Here is a 9712-nt window from a genome sequence, read left to right on the forward strand (position 1 = left end):
TGGAGCCTATCTCACTCCAGGTCTCTGGCACATCATTGAGATGTCTCTTTTCACTCCTACTTTCATCTTTTGTTTACTTACCTGATCCTTTCACCCTGGCTCTTCTTAAACCTCATCCCCCTGGCCACCATACCATTCCCTCTCTCACCCAATTCCCTCTCTCCATCCATATATAAAAATTATTCTATTTCTTAGTCTGAGTGAGATTCAAGCATTCTCCTTTGAGCCTTCCTTGTTATTTTTATAATCTCAAGTACTAGAATACCTCATGTACAAATTATTTAATTATGTTTTATAGATTTCTTTGCAGTTATAGGTCAATATATAACTTTCCATTATTTAATGCTATCTATGCAATCTACATGCCAATGCACTTTTTTCTGTAATCTAAAATAACACACAAGTTGTACTGTAAAATACATATGAAATGAAATAAATTGTACCACCAAATAACAATTTTTCATATATCACATGTTTCAATGATAGAAACATACCAGCATTAAAAGTATAAAAGTACCTGATTATATTGTTTTATCCAATAGACTGACTTCAGGTTATAGCTTAGATCTTCATTTTACAGCTTGTTTTCTATATTTTCTAATACTAAAAACTGACATAATGATGTAATACATAGAAAGCAGTGTGGAGATTATGTAGATATGTTTGATTACTAAATAAGCAGTGAAATTCAGTTGATATTTTTAGATTTCACATATATTTTCCTAAACTTATGAAAATAATTTATTTTTGGTCTCAACAAAATAATGTAGCACTTTGGCAAAAATATGCATAGAAGTATCCCTGCACTGGAGGCCAAGATACAGAAGATCTCCACAGCAACTGCAGCCTTGCCCTTAGTGCTGTGGTAAACAGGAAGAAAGGTGATCCAGACACTGCAGAACACTAGCATGCTGAATGTCAGGAGCTTGGCTTCATTGAATGTGTCAGGCAGATTCCTGTCCAGGAAAGCTACAATAAAACTTGCTAGAGCAAGAGAGCCCATGTATCCTAGGACACTGTAGAAGGCAATCACTGAACCTTTGTTGCAAACAATGATTATGTGGCCATAAACCATGTTTACATCAGCATCAACAAATGGAGGAGAAATTCCCAGCCAAATTCCACAGAGAATCATTTGGATCATGGTACATATTGGAATGATGTAATTAGGTGTCCCTGACACCAGCAGCCATCTCATCTTTCTTCCTGGAACAATATTTTTGAATGCCAGTACTACAGTAATTGTCTTTGCCAATACAGTAGAGACTGCCACAGTGAACACAACAGAAAATATGGTCTGCTGCAGGATGCAGCTGGCCATACTGGGATGACCAATGTAGAGCAAGGAAGAGATAAAACAAAATATGAGGGAGATGAGTAGGACATAGCTGAGAGTTTCATTATTGGCCTTGACTATGGGAGTGTCTCGGTGTTTCAAGAAGACACAGAGTACAATAGCTGTAAGAGAAGAGAAGAACACAGTCAAGCCAGCCAGAGCCATTCCCAAGGGTTCTTCATAATCCAGAAAGCTTACAACATTTTTAAGACAGTTAGTTTGTCCGGTGGTCATATATTCATCCTCTGGGCATTTCACACATTGATCCATATCTAGCATAGAAAAAAATATTAAATTAATCTTTTTCAGTCATCTGCTGGTATAGCCTCTTAGAAAATATCCATGCTAGGTTCTTGTCTGCAAGTACAACATTGCTTCCATAATATTGTCAGGGATTGGTGCCTGACAGGGAATATATTTCAAGTTGGGCAAGTCACTAAATAACCTTTCCTTCAGTCTCTGTTCAATTTTTAACCTGCATTTCTTTTAGACAGGAACAATTATGGGTCAAAATTTTAGACCCATTCCTTTCCTAGGACCCTGTGCATATACATGAGGTGGTCTACTTAAGTTCCATCTCCCTACTCTTTTGCATTCCAGATAAGATCATATCCATTGATTCCTGGAAACTTCTCACATCTCAGGTCTGGGAGAGTTTCTACAGTTTCTGCATGGCCCCACTCTCCTCAGTTGCATATTTTCATTCATTCTACTGACTTTATAGACTTCTCTCCTGTCTTTCCTAATACCTGGTCCTGTCTCTGTTTTCACTTCCCCTTCATCTTTCCCACTTAGTTCCCCACCTCCATCTGCTTCCCATTATTAATTTTTCACCACTCTAAGTGGGACTGAAACATCCTCATTTGGCTATACCTTCTTATTTAATATCAAGTGGTCTGTGAATTTTATCATGGGTACTCTGTGCTTTTTGGCTAATATCCACTTATCCGTGAGTGCATACCATGACTGTTCTTCTGAGTTTGGGTTACCTCACTCAGGATCTTTTCTAATTCCATCTATTTGCCTGCAAAGTTTGTGATATCCTCATTTTTAATAGCTGAATAGTAATTCACTGTGTAAATGAACTATGTTTTCTTTATCCATACTGTAGATGAGGTATATCTGGGTTGTTTCTAGGTTCTAGCTAATATATATATATATATATATATATGGCTGCTATGAACATTGAAAAGGGCATGTCCATGTGGTGGAGCATCTTTTGGGTATATGCTCAGTAGAGGTATATTTGGGTCTTCAGGTAGAACTATTTACAATTATCTCCATAATCTCCAATTATCTCCATAATATCCATAGGTGTGTGAGCTTATTTCTGGGTCTTCAATTATATTCCCTTGATCAACTGTCTGTCTCTGTACCAATGCCGTATAGTTTTTGTCACTATCACTCTATAGATCAGCTTGATATCATGGATGGTGATTTTCCCAGAATTCCTTTTATTGGTGACAATTGGAATTTCTATCCTAGCTTTTATTGTTTTTACATATGAAATTGAGTATTGTTCTTTCCATGTCTGTAAAGAGTTGTGTCAAAATTTTAATGTGAATTGCATTGAATATGTAGATTTATTTATTAGGACTGCCATTTTTACTCTATTAATCCTATTGATCCATGAGCATGGGAGATCTTTCTATCATCTGTGGTCTTCAATTTCTTTCTTCAAGTACTTGAAATTTTTATTATACAAGTCTTTCACTTGCTTGGTTAGAGGTGTACCAATAAATTTTATATTATTTGTGGCTATTGCAAAGGGTTTTATATCCCTAATTTTTCTCCTGTTTATCATTTGTGTAATGGAAGGCTATAGATATATTTGAGATAATTTTATATTCAGCCACTTTTTCGAAGATGTTTATCAGGTGCTGAAGTTCTCTGGTAGAATTTTGAGGGTTGTTTATGTTGCTATCATATAATCCCTAAATAGTGATACTTAAGCCAACTATCGTTTTGAGGTCTGGGACTCCTATGGAAGTGTAATGGAAAGGATCAAAGGAGCTAAAGTGAGTTGCAACTGATAGGAAGAACAGTAGACACATCTTCCTATCACTATTACCTCAGACATAGTTCTCAGGCTCTCCACTAGTATTGCAACAGAATTACAAGGGAAACTTCACCTCAGCTTCTGTCCATGCCTCCCACCCCCAGTTGATCTCTCAGACCATCACACCTTGTCACCATTCTTCCAACTACCAACACTCAAGACATGCCCCTGAACACACTCTCTGAGCTGACAGGGAAAGCAGGCAACACTCAGCCAACACATCCTCTGAAAATTCTAGAAGAAATAGAAACCAAAGAACGAAACTGCCATACATCCAGCCTCTACTATGGATCAACTGATATACATCATGCATAGCATCTACATCTTTAATATACTTGAAACATGTAAACATAAAATAATTCAGTAATCTTTAATACTGTAAAGAAATATTGTTTTCTTTGATTCAAAGAATTATCAGACAAGATATAGTTCAAGAGACTGAGTTTATGATTTCAAACTCCAGTGCTACTATGTTTTTTTTTTTACTTTGAAATGATATTTATCTTTGACTTTCCCCAAAGGACTTATGAAAACTATGTAAATATGGGAGAAATAAACAATCATATTATTTTGAAAAGATGTATCCATACTTGTCATGTTGGAAATTTCATTTTCTGGGCAGGGTTTACAATCAAAACAGCAAATAGCCTTCCCTTCCTGAGGGGATTTTCTGAGTCCTGGTCTGCAAGGCACACTACATAAGGAGGGCAGATTCTGAGGAGAATCAGACAGATTATAGAAATAAACAGTTCAACATAAGTGGCAAATGATGCAATGATTCACAAAAGAAAGCCACTGAAAACCTCCTTTTACAAACATGTATCATATTACAAAGTAAAATTACATTGTTTTCCTCTTTAAAGATAAAACTTTTATAAATACATCATGACTTATATAATATGAAATACCTATTAGATAGAGAGAGAGAAAAAATCCAATCAAAGACAGAGACCAAGAGAGAGTGACTGGTGGAGAAAATATTTAATCTCAATCTAGGGTTTCTACCCCACCTTGAACCATTTAGTTCCTGGATAAAAGACACACTTTATATTTACAATAGACCTTTTCCTATACTAGAACTGGATTTATATCATATATATCTATCCTCTATGGTATTAGAATCTTATTTGCTCTCTATAACTACAGGTTATTACATATTGTGTTTCATTTGGGATGCTCTTAACTCCAATAGGCCAGCCCTAATGCCCATGCTTTCTTTACTTCTAACTCATGTCCTCTACCTTTCTCTCTCTCTCTCTCTCTCTCTCTCTCTCTCTCTCTCTCTCTCTCTCTCTCTCTCTCTCTCTCTCTCTCTCTCTCTCTCTCTCTCTCTCTCTCTCTCTCTCTCTCTCTCTCTCTCTCTCTCTCTCCTCTCTCTCCCTCTCTCTCTCTCCACTCTCTCTGCTTCTCTCTGTGTCTCTCTCTCCTCTCCCAGTGCTCCTACAACCACAAGCCTTATAAACCTAAACCCTAGGTCTATGTCTCTTGTGACCAGCCATTGGCTGTAAAGATATTGATTCACTGATCAGAGATGACATGGGAGGCAAGGTCCATATTGCCACTTGGGTCTGTGTGAGGTCTATGGGAGCAAGCAGTATTTAGCATAACAAAAGACTAATGCACTCAATTGATACAGACACGCACACACACACACACACACACAAACACACACACACACACACAGAGAGAGAGAGAGAGAGAGAGAAAGAGAGAGAGAGAGAGAGAGAGAGAGAGAGAATAAATTTAGAAAACTAGACAGTCAATACCTGAATAAATATTAGACATTAGAATATTATATATTATGCTTTGCCAAAACAAAAATGGACAAGATTTTTAATTAATTGTACTACATACCAAGTATTAAAAGTAAAACTAAATTACAAATTACCTGATCAATATTTGTAGCCCACTTGATCATTTCATCAGACATACATAGTTGTTGACCATTTGTAAAGTGACCAGAAAAACTTCCTATTTTTATTTTAAGTCCATACTGTTTTAGAAAATCCATGATATAGAAAATATCATATTCTGTATTCAATATTATATTTTGGTTCATGTTTACCAGGTCTCCAGCAGGATTTACAAATTGTATGTTCTTCAGAAAAGAGAACATCTGAAACACATTTGTTATTTTAGTTTCAACTATGTGTTCACATTATTACATAAATTATAAAGTTTGGAATATCTGCAATGTCAATTATCTACTTTAAAAATCCATGTTTATTAGAAGTATTCATTACTAACAAAGAAAATAAGTTCTGGTTACATGTAAAGTTTCATTATGCTTTACAAACAACATTTTCCCACTGGATGTGATTCACAAATACATGCACACCTGAATTTATGTTTGGAGAATAGAGATATGTTTTCTAATTTTTTTCTACCTACAGTGTTATTTGATAATAAGTTAGTGAATTTAAACCCTTATTAGGTCAAAATAAGGCAAAAGTACTTGAAAATTATTTGCAATCAGCAACATTTTTTATCATAAAAAAGTCATTTCCTTACTTCCATTTAATAGTTTCATGAGAATTTTTCATTTTTTATATTTATAGAATTTATTAAAAATATGTGTACCAACCAGTACACTCAGAGCTCCCAGAGCCTAAACAACCAACCAAAGAGGACACAAGAAGGGAACCATGGCTTCAGCTACATAGTAGCAGAGAATGGCCTTTTCAGACAACAATGAGAGAAGAGACCATTGGCCATGTAAAAGAGCGATGCCCCAGTGTAGTAGAATACCAGGTCAGGAACGTAGGAGGAAGCATTGGTAAGCAGGGGTATGGGGGATGGGATAGGGGATTTTGGAGGGGTAATGAGGAAAGGGGATAACATTTGAAATGTAAATAAAGCAAGTATCTAATAAAAATAATAAAATAAGAAATAAATATGATATTGGTTTTTAATATTAATCATTCCAATCATTTATATCTCAAACGATATCTCCTTTCCTGATTACCCCTCCACAACCCCCCTCCTATATCTTCCCTTTTCCCTCTTCTTTGCCTCTATGAGGGTGTTCTCCCACCCATCCACAGATAGAGGTTCTTCTTTACATTGTTTTTGACTTCATGATTCCCTTTAACAATGTCATTTTTATCATATACATTCAGTATAAGACACTTTACCTTCCAGGAGTCCAATTCCAGTTCCTTTCCAGGATTCAGTGATTGTGTTTCTACACGCTGCAGAAGTATCTCATGGAGTGAATGGGCCACAGCATACACAGCATTGTATAAGTTATAACATGTATCACTCATGGACATTCCAATTGGTGACCTGAGTAACCACTTAAATACTGTTTTGATTGGACAAATCCTCAGTTTTGTACAAGTAGATGGTGGCAAAGAACATTTAAAGTATGTCCACCATAGTTTAGCAAAAGAAATGTCATTACTGTAGTTTTTAGGATGTACTGTCTGTATAAATCGTTTAAAACCAGACAACTCAGAATGCTGATATGAAAAAATTAGAGTCCCAGGCAAGGAGTTATGCATGAAATCTCCTTTAATTGTAATCAAATCAAGTTCTGACACACTGACCCAGAGTCTCTGAATGTCTTTAGATTTCCATAGTATGAAGATATATTGTATGTAAGATTCTTTATCTCCATAGATGATTACAACCTGTGCTGATGACATTATGATTTGTTGATAGTACTTTTGAATCATTTTAAGATATAATATCCTGTCCTTTGTGATAATAGTTACAAATGCTAAACAGACAATGTTTTTTGAATTTCTCCTCTCAATTCAGAAAGGAATTGAATTGAATGGTCATCATCTGTAACTATCAGTCCTACCCAGTTCCATTGGAAGTAACCACTAGGGATACCATGGCTAATGGTAGAGATGTGTCCTTGGGTGATATCTGAGATAGGTGAGGAAACTGTTCATTGTCACTTAGAAGAAGATGAAAATGACCACAGTAAAGCTGAAATACACCCATAAGCAGCAACATGAAGAAGATGGAACGGAGAGGACTTAGACTAAGATCTAAGTTTGCTAAAGTACATTCAAAAAGTGAGATTTCTTTGTGTTACTATTAAAGTCATATCCAAATTCTTGTGATTCACCTAACAACTACAGGTAAACTAAGTGTTCAGGTAAACGTTCTTCTTTACTGCTGTCTCTCAATCACATTTACCATAAAGGTGTTTTTTGGCACAGAACATATCTAAGTATTTATGTTTGAAAGATCAGAGCAGATATAAATGAATCCTTTGACTTTTAATCTGTCTTTGTACACAAAAACACAGACCGTGGTAAAATAGTATTTCATTAAAAGTAACCCACCCTGACTTACCTCTGGAGTTCCAGAGATGTATAGGAATCGTCCGATTTTGGTAGACAGTTTCCACACAGGTCCCGTAAGTACTATTAAATATCTTCTCTGATTTTTACAGTAGTAATTAGGAATAATTTCCTTTCTTTTCAAGGACAAACCTCTTTTCACATGATCCATCATTAAGTTACATTCAATCTTAACTAGTAGGGAAATATTTGGTAAAATATAAATGCTCCTATTAATTTCTTCAATGGCAAAATATACAGAGGAAATCAACTGGATAGTCTTGGGTGTCACCCTGCAAACAAAGCACACTAATCATGAAAGTATGTGTTCTAATTACTGTAATATTACATAAAATTCAATGTTTTAAGCAATGAATTCTTGGACTTATGTGACCCATTGAAATGATTACACAATTCCTATTTTGATGAATTAGGATGTGCACCTTTAAAAAAATTTAACAAGTCTTAAAATCACAATGTAGATTTACAAATTCCTGTCATTTTTAACTTTTCTACTGTTCTATTTTGTTTTCTTGATCATGATGAAAAACGTATTTTATAGCTATTGAAAAGGAAAGATTTCCTATACAATATTGAACCTGCCTATGCTTTAATCTTATAACACATAACATGTGTGGAAAATAAATGAGTTATCTGCTATCTAGAATATTATACTTCTTTACAGAAACAGCATGAGGAACTGTCATGGCCTTATAAGATTATAAAAAATAGGTAGCCAAATATGTTTCTGTTGGCAATTTACAAAAGACTAATGAATTCATAGGTAATAGAAATACTATAATAATTCCTACTCTTCCTCTATCCTTCAACAAAGTTCATCCCTTTTCATTTTATATGTGAGGCTGTACAAAATTGAATGATATAAGATTGTTTATAACTACATCTTTTGGAAGGAGCTCTTTACATTTCACAATGTACCTTAAATTGTACTAATTGGTTCTATCTCAACACTCACTGTGTACCAAATAACTGGTCTTAGATTATATTTGATTCAAATTTCTACAGATACTGTGATGGTTTGAATTTTCTCTGCCCAGAGAGTGGCACTATTAGAAGACGTGGACCCAGTGGAGTAGGTATTGTCTTGATGGAGTAAGTGTTTCACTGGGTGCATGGGAAAAAACACTCATCCTAGCTACCTGGATGCCAATCGTCCAATAGCAGCATTCAAATGAAGATGCAGAAATCTTAGGTCTGCCTTTACCATGCCTAACTAGATGCTGACATGCTCCCATGTTTGATGATAATAGATTGAATCTCTGAGATTTTAACCAGCCCCAATTAAATATCATCCTTTATAAGGCTTGCCTTGTTCATGGTGTCTGTTCACAGCAGTAAAATGCTAAGACATAAGTTGGTATCAGGGAATAGGGTATGCTCTAAGAGCAAGAATTGACAAATGGGACCTCATAAAATTACAAAGTTTCTGTAGGCAAAGGACACCATCAAGAGGACAAATCGGTAACCAACAAATTGGGAAAAGATCTTCAGCAATCCTACATCAGATAGAGGGCTAATATCCAATATATATAAAGAACTCAAGAAGTTAGACTCCAGAAAACTAATCAACCCTATTAAAAATGGGGTACAGAGTTAAACAAGGAATTCTAACCTGAAGAACTTCGGATGGCGGAGAAGCATCTTAAAAAACGCTCAACTTCATTAGTCATTAGGGAAATGCAAATCAAAACAACCCTGAGATTTCATCTTATACCAGTCAGAATGGCTAAGATTAAAAATTCAGGAGACAGCAGGTGTTGGAGAGGGTGTGGAGAAAGAGAGACACTCCTCCACTGCTGGTCGGGTTACAAATTGGTACAACCACTCTGGAAATCAGTCTGGTGGTTCCTCTGAAAACTGGGCACCTCACTTCCAGAAGATCCTGCTATACCACTCCTGGGCATATACCCAGAGGATTCCCCACCATGTAATAAGGATACATGCTCTACTATGTTCATAGCAGCCCTATTTATAATTGCCAGATGCTGGAAAGAACCC

General features: G+C 35.8%; 1 pseudogene; it reads right to left on the reverse strand.

Moving 5' to 3' along the window:
- Window positions 1–688: 688 nt before the first annotated feature.
- Window positions 689–8921, reverse strand: LOC127686183 (vomeronasal type-2 receptor 116-like; annotated as a pseudogene).
- Window positions 8922–9712: the final 791 nt, after the last annotated feature.

The sequence above is a fragment of the Apodemus sylvaticus genome, chromosome 1 (genome assembly GCF_947179515.1).
Source record: "Apodemus sylvaticus chromosome 1, mApoSyl1.1, whole genome shotgun sequence".
In the NCBI taxonomy this organism is placed as follows: domain Eukaryota; kingdom Metazoa; phylum Chordata; class Mammalia; order Rodentia; family Muridae; genus Apodemus; species Apodemus sylvaticus.